Source organism: Mixophyes fleayi, chromosome 3 (assembly GCF_038048845.1).
Source record: "Mixophyes fleayi isolate aMixFle1 chromosome 3, aMixFle1.hap1, whole genome shotgun sequence".
Taxonomy (NCBI): domain Eukaryota; kingdom Metazoa; phylum Chordata; class Amphibia; order Anura; family Limnodynastidae; genus Mixophyes; species Mixophyes fleayi.
The window spans coordinates 237935561-237953297 of NC_134404.1; the positions used below are offsets into that span (position 1 = coordinate 237935561).

The 17737-nt window shown below is 38.0% G+C and overlaps 1 protein-coding gene across 1 annotated transcript in view; it reads right to left on the reverse strand.

Moving 5' to 3' along the window:
- Positions 1-11066: 11066 nt before the first annotated feature.
- The window catches only part of RAB4A (RAB4A, member RAS oncogene family), a 57628-nt gene continuing 50957 nt past the window's right edge, over positions 11067-17737 (reverse strand). The window contains exon 8 of the mRNA XM_075203312.1: positions 11067-15368. The gene's annotated coding sequence lies outside the window, so the exon portion shown is untranslated. The remainder of the gene's footprint in view (positions 15369-17737) is intronic.

Consider the following 17737-nt stretch of genomic DNA (forward strand, 5'->3'; position numbering starts at 1 on the left):
GAAGTGAATATCTTTAATTATATAGTTACAATGGCACTTGTCGATGGGTGGATTATATTAGGTAAATCATTTTATTATTGGAGCTGGTTCGGGTGTATATTAGTTGCTTGGCTTTCCAGACGATGAATAGTGACTACATTTTCCAAACAGAGCCCAAAATTCCAGTATCTGGCCAAGCAGCAGCAGAGCTTAAGAAACAAGCAGGTAGTGAAAGTTGCAAGAACAGGAAGGAAAGAGACTGTCTTGAATGTGGTGGGACTGTCTTGTGCACTCGGGACCTTTTCTTGACTATAACAAAAGTTGGGTGATATATTACTCTCCGTGGTGCTGTGCTTGAAGGGGGAGCTACATGCACCAAACACTGGTGTGAGAGATCTTGCCAGTGTGTTTGAAAGGGAAGTGGTTGGAGGATGGCCTAACACTATCTAAAGCGATAGCTACACACCTTACGTGCTGGTTACTTCCACATCCAACTGCATGCCCGCTCCCACACTGGCGGCCACTTCATTTTGGCTTACCCCTCTCTAATGACAATTAGGTCTCAATTACCACATGAGTCCACATTCAGAATATTTTCCAGGACCACTTTAAACTTCCAATCCGCCCCTGACGCAGGCAGGGGCGGACCCAGACGTTTGCCCTACCCGAGGCGATTTAGGCCCCGCCCCCTTTCTGTGTTCTAAGGCTGCCGGCGGCTGCACAGTATGTGCAGGTCCGTTCAGCAGTGAAAGTGTGCTGTCCCGCTGCTCTGATTGTGTTTAAAACACAATCAGAGCAGCCGGAGGGCATACTGTCACTGCTGAACGGACCTGCACAGTGTGCAGCTGTCGGCAGCAAGCCCCTGGTAGGGGGGCCGATTGCCCCCCCCTGGATCCGCCACTGGACGCAGGCAGCTATACAGATTTTGAAATGGGCAAAATAATGGTGCTGCACATGCCCAGGCGCAGCAGCCCTGTCTGTCCAATTGGGCCTTCGCAGAACTGATAGTGACAGATCTAACAGTGCAGAGAGTAGTAATAGTTTATGTGGACAGGCAATAGTGTACTGTAAATAATGGCTGTAGTTAACATATTCATGCAGAACTGTAGAAATGAATTAATAACATCATACAGTTGTTGGCACATCAGATGTTTAGAGCAATGCCTACAATTAAGTGACCAATTAAGAACTAGTTGCATATTTTCTCAAACATTATCCTCGTTATTGGTCTGAAGACATGAGGTAAATATAATCATTTGGATGACCCGCCACCCCCCCCCCCCCCCCCCCTTTAAAAATCCTGCATTTGCCCTGACATGGAAGATTTAAAGGGGAAACGGAGGTGTGGTGGAAAGTTGAAGGGACACAAAAGATATGAGGTAAAATTTACATACACAATGAGACATGAGAGCTATAGGATTATGGGAGACATTAAGGAAAGGTGACATAATGCAGGCGATGTGAGAGAAATGTGAAGCGACATTAGTGATGGAAAATCTAGTTAATTTTGGAGATTAGTTCATTCTGATCTAGTTCAGTCAAAATATTAGTTCATTTGACTCAGTTCATTTAGCTCAGTTAGTTCAGTTAAATCACTGGCTCTGGAACATTGCTGAGAGAAGTGATTGGATTGGAGACCTAGATCTAGTCTATTACACATACTGCAGGCATATTTACTACTACCTCACTAGATGAGTTATAGTCCTGTTAAAATGATCTGATAAGTTTAATGTGTCTGATCATTTTTAATATTTTAAAAAGGGCAATCACTTATACAAAAACTAGTAGTGACATGTTGAGCTCTGTAAAGTTAATTACATTTTCATTATTTTTTACTTCCATAATATGCAAAGACCAAAATTCAGTGTATTATAAAGTGTCACTTTTTTGCTTTTAAAATACAGTGATTAGATTAAAAAAAAAACAAAAAAAACTTACCTTTGACATGCCAACTCTCCCAGACCTACCCAGCATTCGGGAATCTCCTGGGAGACCTGACAATTCTCAGGAGCTGCCAACTTCATTGGTGAACTGGGCATATTCTCGCAGAATCATGCCATTCTGGCCCCTCCCCCTGTGGCATAATGCCTGTTTTGGGTCTTTTTATAGCTGTAAAAAGACCCAAAACAGGCATCACGTCACTGGGGGTGGGGCCAAAATAGTGTTAATCGTGAAGCCCCGCCCCCTCCACCCACACCCTGCTCCAGGACGTGACCAACATAAAGTTGGCAAGTATGACTAATCAGCTTCTGTCATTTATCTAGCAGAGTCTATAAAATGGCAGAAACTGGTTGGTTGCTATGGGCAACTTTTCCACTTTATGTCTCTTGAAGGTTTAATACATCTCTCCTGTATATATGGTGGAGTAAACAGAACTACAGTATATAGCATGCAGCACTCAGCAGTGCACTGTATCTTGAGTTGACAGGGAAGGGAATGTATCCTGTGACTTGTGAGCTAAATGATAAAGAGCCAGAAGAGTCAAAAGAACTAGATGAACTATTGAATTCCTGAGCCAAGAGAATGACTCATAGTTCAGTGATCAGCTCCACAGAGTCTCACACAATGTCTAAGCACAGCAGTGCCACCTTTGGTAGTTTAGAGGTACTAACTCATGAGTATTACATGAGAGAGCTGAATGGCAGTGCTGCTGTATTAGCACCTACAAACCCTGTAGCATATTCAGCAAAGATAGGCAGTGTAGGGAGAGGAAAGTTCAGGACCCAGTACCAAATATAGAATTAAGACTAATACGGGGGGTATTCAATTGTTAGCGTTAACGGAAAAAAACGAGCGCTCAAAAAATATTACCGTTTATACGGTAATATTGCGCAAGAAAAGCGTTAATACGGTAGTTTACTCGCGGAATTTCAGCTCCCCGCTCAGGGAGCGGCGAGCTGAAATTCCGCGAGTAAAGTACCGTATTAACGCTAAGATTTTTTGAGCGCTCGCTTTTTTCCGTTAGCGCTAACAATTGAATACCCCCCATAGGACAGTGATTTTATCACAAAGAGGTGAGTAACATGAACCTACAGACACTTACACATAGGCTGTAGCTAGTCTGTGCAATTTCAGATGTTTTTTATTCGATTTCTATTTCATGGACTGTGTTGTGCTTTCTACTTTCCTTTTACAGTTAGGAACTAAAGAGCCAGTGTGAGTGAGACAGTGAGTGAGGCTGCTGGAGCTGCTCTGCATTACTTCTAACTCCTCCCACTTGTTTTAGTTCCTGGTGAACTAATCTTTGCCAGAGCTGTGAACTAAATGAGTTAGTTCACTTTGAAGATTAGTTCATTTTGAATCCATGAATTACACATCACTAAGCAACATAGGGGAGATGTAGTAGAGAGATTATCCTTGCATCATGTAATATGTTAATATTATACTATATAGTGTTAAAAAGCATCTTATATTAATTTCATACTACGAAAATCCTCCAGGTCCTTGGCCATTCACTTCCATTTTCCATAGCATCAGTTCTAAATATATATAAATATATATTTATATTTATGTTTTAGTAAAACAATTATAATGGCTTACATTTAAAGATATCAAAATCAGTAATAACCAATATAAAAAAAAAAACCCCACAACAACCTCTTCTAGTATGCCTTTCGCTCTCAAATTTGTTGTGCCAGACGCTGTTTTGGAGGTCATCTAGGTTTCCGCATAAGTTCTTTTGCTGCTTGTTGACTATTTCTTGGAGTTTGTGGCTACGGATTTCTGTAGTTTTTCCAAATCTCTTCTAGGAAAACTACTCTAACTTATATAAGATCCGCTTGCAGCGATGTGACCCGGGATTACTCTGTCTCTTGAATTCTGAGCTCTAAGGAAATGAATTCTTGTAATGTCGGGAGAATTTTGGACAATGCAATTTTGCCACAATCACCAAAAAGTGACACAAATTATGTTTTTTTTAAACATTTATTGTTCCTTTGCAACGTATGTAGGATGTATATTAATCCACCTAGAATTAAAAGTAATGTATTTCATATGTGCCATACATACATGCAGTTACAGACACATCCTATTTGTGCTTGATTTTTATTGCAAACAGTCAACCTAATAAAAACTGAGTGCATGTTCAGGAATAAAATGTGGCATATGGATCTGTTTGATCACCTACATTACATAGAATATTTAACATAAATACAACAAAACGGAAATTAGAAGCAAAAACTTGCATTCCAAAATGTACAGTAAATTCTTTAAGACCACACTGTATTATAAAAAAAATGATTAATGCCTATACATTTCTTTCCAGTTGATATCTGAGCTGGGTGACGTTCTTATTTAAGCATGATTTTATTAGGTAAGGAAAAAACAATTGAACAAATGGCAATAATGCAAATCAATTAAGTACTTCACTAACTTCTCTATGCAAAGAAGTATCAGTCTTATTGCATCATACTCTGGCTAATTTATTCAATTGCAAAGTATATATGTATGTTATGTTTGCACTGTTTATTGTAAGATGGTGTATTGTGCTAATAATTTGCACATTATAGAAGTTTTCTTAGTACATTTAGTACATTTTTTCAAACTTTATATATTTGAGCAATGAGAAACAGTGGCTTGTATTCAAGTGCAGATATGAAAACAAATGCTGTAGATGTGTTTACATTTTGAATAGTTGGCTTGTAATAAAGTAGACTTACAAAAAGGTATTCTGGTTGTATGTTATTTCACTGACATGATAATATTGTTTCCATATTAAGAGAGCAACAGCCTTCATTGTATATGTACATATGCTAAAGTCCAATGTTTGTGTGGGTTTCCTCCCACAGCCAAAAACACATTGGTAGTTTATTTGGCTTCTGACAAAATGTCCCCTAGTTTGTGTCGAAGAGAATTTAGACTGTAAGGAACATATTCAATTAGCTTTTTGGTCCGCGATTACACTCCGCTGCACGAGTCCCGATACTGCAACATTATGGATTTCAGTGCACACCCCATAGGGTTGCAAAGGGAAATCTGCGATGTTGCAGTACCGTATTGTCACTTTACACACGCATACGTGTGTAATCGCACATCGATAAGCTAATTGATTATGCCCCTAAATGTTTTTGTTTTTTGTTTTGTTTTTTTATAAACTTTTAGCAATACAACGAAAATATATAACTTCAAGTTACTATGAGATTACATCTTCAAGATAATATTCAAGCATTGTAATCTGTTAATCCTATTGGGCAGTAGTGAGACAAAATAATTAACTACACCTCTTTCCACACAAAAAACCCACCTCAATTTAACTCACTAGAACATGCCAAAAAAAATCTATGAAACTAGAGATGAGCTCAATCTATCATGGGCAATATCAGTGTGTTAACTTAACCAGCAGTTCTAAAGTAAAAGCAGCAAAGTTGATATATTACTGGCCAATAGATTGAGATGTTCAATCGTCTCTCAAACTATCCAACTGAAACAAGTCAAATAAAGAGAACATGCAATATGATCCTGGGGATGTTAACTTGATTTTTAAATAATATTATTAAACTCTTCACAATTTAGACAAAGATCCACAATTGCCTATCCTCTAGTGGGCTACAGTTAGTCCATCTGGACCAGATCTTGTAGTACTTCTGCATGGCATTCCTGAAATTATAGGTATCTCTCGTGTTCATAGCATTGCTTACCAAAGCAATCCATTTGCGGAAGATAGAGATTTCGATAGCCATCCAGGTTCTGGCAATAACAACCTTAGCTAAAACCAGTAGGTTAAATATATATTGAGATGAAGATTTATTCAGTAAGAGGTCTTGTGAAATTGCAAATATACATGTATTGGGATATAAGAGAGGGACATCTATCCAGTTTGTCTGTCTACCATCCACCACAGCAGTCTAGAATAACCGTAGCACAGGACACTAAAAAGTAATTGCCAGAAGGAAGCTAAGTCAATCCCACATTTGGGGCAACTAGAATCATTCCTTCTGTTCATTAAGTAGAGAGCCTTCGACAGGTGAAATACACTTTGTCCAAAATATATAATTGGATTTTACAGTACCTAGTACAGGAGGTGTATTCTTGGCATTGTCCATACTGAAGCCCAATTCTTCATCAATAAGTGGCCCAAGGTCAGATGGGTGGGGTACGTTAAAACGGCACGGTCAACCCCGACAACGTTTTAAACGACAAGGGAATAGCGATGTCTATAAGCCATACAGTACTAAAAGTTATTCCCCTGTCGTTTAAAACGTTGTCGGGGTTGACAGTGCCGTGGTAACGAGTACCACCGGGTCAGACTTCCACTTAACTCAGAGTAACCGAATCAAGGTGAGGGAGAATATGAGCATATAATATGGAAATTGTGTTCCTGGAGCTCATTCGTCGAAGAAGTGTATTTATTGATTGAAGCAGGGCTAATTGTGATGGTGAGGCCACGAAATCAGACTGCCAGGGCATGCCTCATTTTATTTTTCATGTATGTGCTTTAGTTTGAAAGTAGTTAATAACAGGTTCTTTGTTAAGAGAAACAAAGTCTTGCATGTTGTTTGATATCCATATTCCAAAATATTTAAATGTACGCGTCCACTGCAATGGATTTTGTACCTCTTCATTTTAAGGCAGTCAAGATATAGAATTCACTGCCAGGGAAGGTTGTGATGGCAGATTCAATAGATATGTTTAAGAAAGGGTTAGACAAATTTTTGGAGGAAAAGTGTATCCAGGGTTACGACCATTAATTAAAATGAAGGCTAGTAGTGGATATAGGGAAAAATAGGACTGCAATATTGGGTCTGAAGGGATTTTTCGCAATTGAAACAGATTGGTGGTTGCTTAATCTGGATCAATTTCAAATATAAGAAAGGGATTGCAGGAGATCCAAAATAGGTTGAACTTAATGGACTGGTGCCTTTTTTCAACCTCATCAACTATGTTACTATGTATTTTATGGGTAACTTTTGGCGGATATGGAATATAATGGACTTTGACCAATTAATCCTAAATCATGAAAACTCGGCAAAAACTATCAATAAGATAATAAAATGCTAAGGAAGTCTTTTGTATCTTTCAGACAAAGAAGCATGTTATCAGCATAGAGAACAATTTTATCAACTCTCCAACCGCTAGGCTGCGTATCCCAGGAGGGGCCCAACCAGACTTGTCAGATGCTAAATAGCAAGGGCAAAGAGAGCCAGTGAAAGAGAACAGACCTGACTAAAGATATCAGACATGCCCATTTACACACACCCTAGCTGCTTGAGAAAAATACAACTGCGCCCATTCTATAAATTTGGAGCCTATACCAAATCTCCTTATAAGCTCTCACATAAAGCTCCACTCCACTGAGTCAAAGGCCATAGCTACATTCAGGGACACTTCTACTGCTTCATTGTCCTGAGCCAATGGCATTGGTAGGTGAATAAATATACATATTGGGTTAATCAACACAGATTTCCTCAACATCAATCCAGTGTGGTCTGGGTGGATTATTTGCTTTATTGTTCAGTCTCTTGGACAGCACCTTAGCAAGATTCTTAACATCAGTATTTAATAGAGAGATGGGTCAGTAGGACTCCTGGAGAAATGGATTCTTCCCCTGTTTGGGAATGACAAGAATTAAGGTCTCTGACGATGGTAATGGAGGTAGCGGCTAGTAAATTGTTAAAGGTCTCAATAAATAAAGAATGCTCCATTTTTTTTGTACATCTCCACAGACAGCCTGTCCACACCAGGGGGTAAATGTATCAAAGTGCGAGTTTGCAACTCCAGCGATTTTCTCGGGAGAGTTGAAACTCGCCGATGTATGAAGCTGAGTTTTCATACATAATCGCCAGAGTTCTGCTTCTGTCAAAATCGCTACTTGCAAAATCGCCAGAGATCAAACTCACCACTATTTGCCACTGCAGCTATACAAGTCTACAATGTATGAAGCTGCCAGTTAGCAAACTCAGGAGAGTTTGCTTCTAAACACGCCAGATACAACACGCTGCTTGATAGAGTGATCAACACATCACTGTTACACTGCCCTGGCAGTGTTAAAAAGTTAAAGAACAGATAAAAGTTGGGAAAAAAAAAAAGCGTGAGGTCCCCCCGCTATTTATGCTTAACCCTAGTGCTGCCTGACTAGTGCTTGTCCTGTGAAAATCGGGGAAAAATTTTGCGTGGGGTCCTCCCGATTTTCAATTTACCAGCACTAGGCAAACCAGCCAGGGTTGGCGGCACTATAGCAGGGGGACACGCGGCAGGGGTCCCCCTGCCATAATGACTAACCAACCCTAGACTGTTCAGCGCTGGGCTGGATTCCCTAGGGAGTGAGGTCCGCCGAAAAAAACGAGCGGGTCCCCCCTAGAAAGAACTAGCCCAGTGCTGATAGCACTAGGGCTCTTCCTACTACCCCTGGGCTGTGGGTAGTAGGGTAATACGGCGATAAAGTATTAAAAAAACAAACAGACACCAATTTTTTGTGTGGAACTACAAGTCCCAGCCAGCCAGGTTGCCAAAAACAGTGTGGCCATGCTGGTGCTTGTATAACTACAAGCACCAGCATACCCACAACAGCCAGGGCATGTTGGCATTTGGAGAACCACAAGTGCCAACATGCCCTGACATCCCTGGCTTGCTGGGCCCTGTAGTTCCACAAAGAAAAAAGTTTACAAAACAACAACTCCCTCATAAACACCACATATATTTATTAAAAATAAAAACCCCACAATAAAGACACTAACCACCCTCTTTTTAACCACATCTATTTAATAAAAATAAAAAAAACCAAATACTCACCAATGATGTCTTCTTACCAACATCCTGGCTTGCCCCAGTCCCTTAATATTTATACCTCCATCTTGACGGCTTGCCCCAGTCCCAGCCATTTTATACTTCCAAAAACGATTGTTGAAAAGCAGGAACACTTCGCCCAGAAGGGGCCCATATTTGTAAGATCCCGAATCTGTGTGCTTGCTTGAAGAAAAATAAAAAGTCTTGAGACGCCGCATTTTCCCACGCTAGTGGGGAAATCACATAATACTGAACCTAGAGCTTACGCAAGTAACGTAGCTCATTGCGCATGCGCTACGCTACTTGCGTAAGCTGTATTAACTTCCCATCAGGGTTTCCAGAATTTATTACTGGTATAATGATTAGGGGCATACAAATAATACTCCGAGTGAGTGGCTAGAGATGTCTCTAGGCAGTTATTTGACCTCCCTGACAAGGGGTTCGGATTGTGAGAAACGAGGGTAGGATCGGGACAGCGTGTGAGGGGACATAGAGTGGTAAGAAAATGGTTTGTTTTGGGAAGAATGAATTATCCCTATAGCTGCTATGATTCTGGCAAATGTTGATAACCCAGAGCTATCAACAGCAGCAGTTGGCAGAGAGGTGTGGAAGCAGGTGTATGTGTTGGGAAAGGGACCAGCAAATCTGTACCCTTGGACAAAGGTGAATGCGAGAGTTGGGATGGAATCCTGTGTGTTCCCTTACAGTAAGCTTTAAAGTCACGAGTGCGCAGAGGGCTGTTTATGACAGATAAAGGGGTTCAGGAGCAGTTTTCTGACAAAATAGAGGTGAAATATTATATGACTGTTGGAATATATGATAAGATATTAAATCAGGGAATAGCCAGAGAGGGCTTATCCCCGACACCCCAGTTAGAAAGCAATCATTTCTGGGGCAAATTTTTCCGCTCATGTAGCCTTGGATAAGTCTCTCCATCAACATTTGTGAGGTTCAGATAAATGATAAAGTAAATTTGGAACAAAAACGCCAGAGGAAGGCAGTTAAAACCTACATGAAAGAAGCCACCACTTTTGTCTCTTATGTTGTCTGGAAAGAACTCCACCTTCCCCATCTTGATGATAATCTGATTAAATTTCCTGCATCACTCATTCTGCAGTTGTGCAGTTTTCAAATCGTAGTTATGGAGGAGATATTTTTCTTTTGCATGAAATGAATCAAATCCAATTTTAAATCAATTCCATGAAAACTACATCGTAAGGGAATTCCATAGTCTGACCACCCTAACAACACAACCCCTTTTACTCTGATGAAACGGCCATCATTTTATTTCCACCTATTTTATTTCTGTATGATAATCATCATCATCATCATTTATTTATATAGCGCCAACATATTCCGTAGCGCTTTACAATTGGGGACAAACATAATAAACTAATAAACAAACTGGGTAAAACAGACAAAGAGGTGAATGTTAAATATGATTTTTTGTTAAGGCCTCATAAAGGCTTTGTTCAGCCATTTATTGTAACTTGCATAGAAATATTATTTGCTAAAAGAGATTATTCATTTTTCTGCTGATATGAAGTTTTACAAGATGTAAGCCCATGGCCTTGAGGTTAAGCTGACAGAGAACTCCTGAAGAATGTATCAAGATATGAGAACATTAAGTAGCTTCATGTTCAGCTCGTAGTGTGGGAGCTGTGCCCTTGATGTTGGACATGGCACAGGAGATAGACCTCCAGCTCCCCTTGAGATAAGAATAACAGACTCATCTGTCCTTAGAAGGGGGAGAAAGTAAACACCTCAAGAATATGTGAGAAAGTTCATTAGCAGCGCTTCCCATAGACTTTGTATGCTTATGACGTAGGATTCATTCATCCAGTAGGCTATAAAAACTTGTATCTTTGTATCAATAAATCAGATAATATTCCTTGTATATAGAACTTGGTCTGTGCCAATTCTCTCCAGCTGATTGAAGCGCTTCCAGATATACTTGACACCACAGGCAAACTTGTATCAGATTTTAGATCTAGCCATAATATCTACCTGCAGGGAAGCGTCATAACAAAATGCATCAATAGAAAGCATACATAAAAAATAAAGTAGTTACTGGTGGGATAAGACACCTTTGCACTATCACAGCATCAAATTCCAAAAACTCTACTTTGTAAAAAATAACTAAAGCCCCAATATGCCACATATATAAAAAAGAAAATGTATGCCAGTAATAGAATTTATTTTATTTAACCTTATAATCATATTAAATAGATTCAATTGTTAAAAACCACAATGTTATTTTGGAGATGTTCTTAATTATATACAAAAGTTCTGAGAAATGTAGTAAAAAATAAAATAAAGTAATTTTACAGCACCCAAGACACAGTAGTCGTGTAGTATACAGTCAGTTAAATTTGACAATTGCTTTACTTTATTAGGTATCTGCTTAAACCACATTTGGAATTTTGCATACACAACAGAAAAAGACACAATCGTTGATATTTGATGAAAATATCAACACATGAGTAAAGCCCTTTAACATCCCCCAAAACCATTTGGAGAAGAAATACAGCATGCAGAAAGTAGCGTTAACTAATACAACTGCATTTTTTAATCGTGCTTACAATGCATTGGGATTTTAGTTTAAATTAAACTGCTGTAAATGTATATAATTTACATTGTTTTACTCTTTACATTACTTTTAACATTGAGGAAAGGATTACAGTGATGTCTACATGCCAAAATAGCAAACACAAAAAGTTTGAGAATACCAAAGCAAGAGTCTTTTTCTTAAACTATACTCTCTAGGACGTTCCAGTAGGCAGACCATTTTACAGTAGCTGAAAACTGCATAAATTGCCTGTCGGTCATTTCACCATGGTATTGTTTGAAGCCATAAAGTCAAAATTAAACAAAAGCTTAAATTTGACAAACTTAAGACTAAGTAGCAATAAGATTTTTACCACTAGAGACAGAGACATAGTTATAGGGAAAGATTTGTGCATTAAAAATACTACTGGTCGCACAGCATGAACATTGCAAAGTATAACACAACATAAGTCCACAAGTTCTAGTGCAACCAGCAGTAAAAGCATCATGTAGCTCGTCTTCTTGATTTCAGTCTGTTATTGACAATCAAAGTTTACAGTTTAATTAACTTTGGTTAGTGACTCCTGCAAAAATGTAAATATGAAAAGTAACCTGGACTTTAGGACAACACAAGTGATTTTTAATAACACAATAAAAATGTTGTCTAATCAATCACATAGGAGCACACAATGCATAATTGTTTTGGTTGTCGGTCTAGACTGGTTTCAAATTCAGAATACTGCAGAATGAACCCAGCTTAAAGCACACCAGTCATATGAAAATGTGATGTAGTGGAATGCAACATAATATCTACATAACATATGCATGAATAAAATTAATGTTTTGATACAACAGAAAGAAAAAAAAAGGTTTTGCTCCTCTCACTCCATCTGTTCCATATGTCAGCTTTGTCTTTGGCATTATTCTGTCCTATTATCAGTGTCAGGATTAATGTATGAACCCCTCTGATTACAGTTGAGAGTTGTTGCCTGAATAGAGCCAAGTAAGCATTGCTACCTGTTGGGAGGCTTAAACATTGTTAATGTGATAGTATTATTACATCAGTGTTGCTTAACTAGGGACAGAGTGCCATCTAATCTGAGGCTGAATACAAAATTGTGCAGTTCAGTGCATGGTTCTACGTGCCTGCAAAAAAAAAAAAAAAAAAAAAAAAAAAAAAAAAAAAAAAAAAAAAAAATGCATGGTGTTGCAAAATTTGTATGGGTAAAATATACCTGTTGAGCAAGGGAAAATTGTGCTGCATAATATTAGAGGCAAATGCGCCCCCAAAAACTAAAGAATCATGATCCCTATTTTTACAGACATGTTTGTTGCCCAAATTACGTGGCACCATCCAACCAAAAGCTTGCCCTTATTGCTGTGAGAGAGTAAGATCAAATGTACACAATTTTGTATTGGGCCTTAGATGGAACACCATGGGCTCAGTTCTATAATAAATACTCAACAACCATTATTGCTCAGCCAGACACAAGCCTAGTTAAGTGCGATCGTAATGCAGCCAACGCATTCCTTTTCTGCCTCCAATACATGGCTGAGGGAAAAGGTAAATATTACAATATGTAACTTTAAGTTGATATTGCTTAAAAATGTACCAAATATAAAAAACACAAATCCTTTAATTTTGCAGTCAACTTTTTATTTTTATTTTCCTCTGTCTGTACAGATGCAGTCATTCTCTACTTAGCTTTGTGCATTTTTAATTATGGGTGCACTGCTATTTTTGTTGTACAGTTTTTTATCTTTTCAACACAGGGCTAATTTGATTTGCCCTAATTTAATAGCTTATCTAAGTTAAGATAATACTTTTGCTTTAAAAGTTATAGCGCATTATGACAAAGTTACAAATAATAATAAAAAAAGGTGGTGGTTGCCAATAGCAATCAAAGGGACCGATTCAATTCGGCCACGTTAGTCTAGGATTAACGCGCCGTTCGTACTATTCCCTTTATTCCGGTAATTTTAACCCAGATTTTTACTTGCAGTCTCGAGAGGTGGGAGCAAAAATCAGCGTTAAAATTACCGTACTAAAAGGTAATAGTGTGCAGGACACGTTATTCCTAGAATAACGCAGCCAAATTAAATAGGCACCTAAGTGTTCTATTTTGTAGCAGCTTGGAAAATGACAGCAAAGTTAGAATCAGATTGGTTGCTATATTCAACACCATCTTTTTCCTTTGCAGTAGTTTTGTTAAAAGTCCCTCTATATAATCTGTTATCCTGGTAAGTACATGCATGCCTATGTTTTGTCTAAAGATATTGTTCTTCCATTAAAAATATGCTGTAATGAAAGACAATTATAATAATTATTTTCCCTTGGTCCCAATTCTGGACTAATCCATTAAAGACTGTAAACACTTAGCCAATATACATATTAAATCCCACACTGTACATATCCGTGGAAAAGCATGAACAGGGGTTCCCAAATTCTGTTATTCAAAGATGCCTGCTTATAAGTATTTCCACGCTTGAGTGAACAATTATGGGGTATCATGTTCTCAAATTCTTAACCATTTTGAAAATACTAGCCACATGATTAAGCGCTGTGAACTGTGCTTAGACCATGTTCCCAGTAAGATGTGTTATTTTTTTCAATAAAGTGTATTGATGGACAACAGAGGCCAATGATGAAGAGAAAAATTACTGGGCATATGGACTATACTTGGTATATATCCGTACTGAACATCAGCCATTGGTTGATGCTTTAGTGGTTATTCTGGAATATGGCAAGACAAATGCAACACACTGCTGTTTAGTTAATAACATCGTCCATGTGCACATATGCACTGTAACGCATTTTAAGCAAACAGATTAGAACTTTCATTTTCCTAGCATAGTTGAGAAAATAAAAGCTAAAATCTGCTTGGCCTGTACAGGACAAGGCATATTTGTTCACATTGCACCATGCTATTAAGGAGGAGCCCAAAAGATGCTCGTTAAAGTTAATTTGCCCTTCAATAAAATGTCTTATCACAAATACTGACAAGCAAACACTGAGATTTCAACACTATGGACACAATGTTACCACAGGACTAAGGCAGTTTTCTTTATGCATTTGCCACAAATAAAATGTGTTTCTAAAGGCGCATTTAAAAAATAAAACAAAACACGGATGGTCCTAGAGGTAAAATACAGAATAGTGATAAAAAACACAGAGGTCTAACAGACATAAAAAACAAAGGTTAATACTTTGATGTGAAGTTCACATTTGCAAAGCTGCATCACTTGTTGATCTTTAAACAGGTGACTGAAATGTGTAGGTAACGGAATTTTTTTATTTATAGGAATACTGTCCCATAGGTAAATCTCCGAAACATTTTAGAACACTAATAATGTTTTGTCATGAACAGATACGGCTGCAGCATTCATAGACACATCCATAAATGAACGTGTGACATATGGTCCTTAACCGTCTAACAATGCTTAAATACAACATGAGGACAGTGTTCATGATACTGTAACTGGCATAACAAAACAGTTTATAGGGACATTTGATGCAGATAACTATTTATGGTTCCCTCTTAATTACACCACTGAAGTCTACTTTACAAATGGCCTGTTAGTGAATGAAGCACCAAATACATTACAGAACTTGTATGATCTTTGCAAAGTTAGGTAAATAAAACTCTTTGATGTAAGATGGTATCGGTGCACACAAAAATAATTGTGGTTCTAATTAATCAGAGCAAAGGTCAGAAAAAACAGAATTAGTGCAAAACATTAGAATACGTTACTGATGGAGACCATGCTCTTAAAATCAACTCCTACACCACAGGTTATACTGTAATATTGAATGAAATTATATATATATATATATATATATATATATATATATATATATATATATATATATATATATATATGTCAGGTGCAGCGATGGCAATATGCAAAACAAATTGTATAGATACAGTACATATAGCTGTCCATTTTATCCAGTAAACAGACGTCAGACATTTTCTTGCAGCTCTCAGCTGTCCATTATTGTCCTCTACACAACTCTGCTTCTATTGTGCTGTTCTTTAACCAGTCTTCAGCCAGCAGAACAAGTGGTAAGGAGAACTGCAGGAAATACTTTTCATCTGTAAGCCCCAGAACATACACACCTAAATAAACAAGACAGAAGCACATAATAAGAAAAAGCATCTAGTATTATTTCCAGCAGGAAATCATCAAAAGCAACAGTAAAGATTTTAAACGAAATTCGATCAATGGTTGAACATGAATGAAGTTATACATCAATGTTAAAGGGTAACGTGGAGCTACCTTTTAAACACCATTGACACTCGTATAAAAAGAACTTTTGTAATGTTTCTTTTAGATAACATGTTTTGCAAACCTCTTTATGATTAAAAGAAGGAAACTCATGGATATGATGTTTTGTTGAATTCTTGGTTATTTGCCTGGTGAACTAAGGAAGGATATTGCCTTTTATTGTCATTGGTCTACAAGCAACACAATTTCACCGAGTCTACGGATGGGATGACACTGAACATATGCAGAGCTGCTATGTGTTGGTTCCCAATCAATTTCATACATGGATTAGGTATTCTCCAGATTTAACCAAGCTTCTCCTCATATGTATGTATGTTAATAAAAATTCATAAGAGTAAGGAATCACAATTACCATGTACAATTGTAAACTTTAGTGAATAAAACAGATTGGAATAACTTTTAAGATAAACAGAGAATCAAAATGTTATGTTCACCAAAACACTGAGTAATAAATTTAATAGTTAATTACGTCATTAATATTTCAAGCTTTCAGTACACAAAAACCCATTCTTCAGTGACTGCTTACAAATGGCAGCCGACATTGTGCTATATTTGAATAGTGTTTTTTTTAATTAAATCAAAAATGGTTTGTGTGAAGAGGGAGCCGCGGTGTGTGCACACAGGTATATAGTACAACTGCGCATGTGCGACCCGTGCACCTATGGTGCACACGCCGATATCGGCGCGTGCATGGCCAGACAGCAACTGCGCCAACGATGCATACGCGGTTACACAGCAGAACCCCACTGTGTGTGCCGACTCAAGTTGGCACGTACACAGTGGGGAGAACCGCCAGAGGTGATGACATCACCACCCCTGGAGACACACAACACATCACCACACACACTTTGCTGCTGGAGAGGCTGGGAGTTTCCAGGTCTGGATTATAAAAGCCAGACCCGGGACTCCCCCTCGCCCTCTCTCTGCCTGCCCCTGGACAACGAGCGCTGTCCTACACTACAGAAAATATATATTATACTACACTACAGAAAATATATATTCTATAGGGATACAGTACACTACAGAAAACCAACACTAAGCTACAGGAAAGGATTCTATACTACAGGAACATTCCCTACATTGCAGATAAAGAATTGGATCCAGGATACAAGGATTTGCTAAGTATCATTGATAGATCTAGAGATAGATATATATATATATATATATATATATATATATATAAATAATACAAGAAAAAGAAACTAATATGAGTGTATTCAAAGACCACAAAGATTTTGTGGTTAACGAACAGGTACTTATGAAAAAAGTGAATAGGGTGGAATTGGATGTAGCTAAAATTAAAGAGAGGAAGTATGCTAGAGATAGGAATGACTACATCAAAGACAGAATTAAAAGTTGGAAAAAGACTCCGAGTAAACTTTATAGGAACAATGGTGAGACAAATATGAATACTAAAACATCCGAATCTTGGACAAATGTTCCACAAAGAAGGAGAAATTTTACTCCAAGGAACATTCAGACTAGGACTAATGCAAATACATATAGGAACCGTTTTTCCGTTTTAGATAGGGCTGAAAGTGATATAGAGGATTTTTTATCCCCAGACCCAGCCGCACGGGAAAAGCCCAATTACCAGTTACAGGAAAATACCAGACGAGCTTCGCCATTAAAACGCAGATGGTTAGATGAAGAGATAAACAAGGGGGCATTAAAACCTCAGAAAAGAAGGTTGGCTTAGAAAAAGGGATGAATTTAAAGACTCATGGCATCTTTAATCTTTCCTCACATGTACTTACTAAATCTGAAATCTCAGTTTTGGGTAAAGGTTTGTCCTTTGCCCCAACTAAGAGGCCTAGCAAATTTGAATTATATATCGACATCAACAAATTTGTCAGGAAACGGACGTTGAAAAGGCATTTTTTAAGAAAGGACGAGGCAGTTTTGACTAACTATGAGGGCATTTCAAAATCAGGATTTAGATTACCTTCAAAATATTACCCGTTGGAATTCAAAAGCAGCTTCATTGAAATGTTCCAGACTTTAGTAGTTGAGGATTTATGCAATATGGATTCAAGTAAGCATGGTCCTAAAAGTAATTTTGGCCCTAACAATTTGAAACCACTAGAAGCCAAGGCTTTAAAGGAATTACAAACCAATCATGATTTGGTTATTAAACAAGCCGACAAGGGAGGGGGGCTAGTAATTATGAACAGAGAGGCCTATGTAGGGGAAGCTCTAT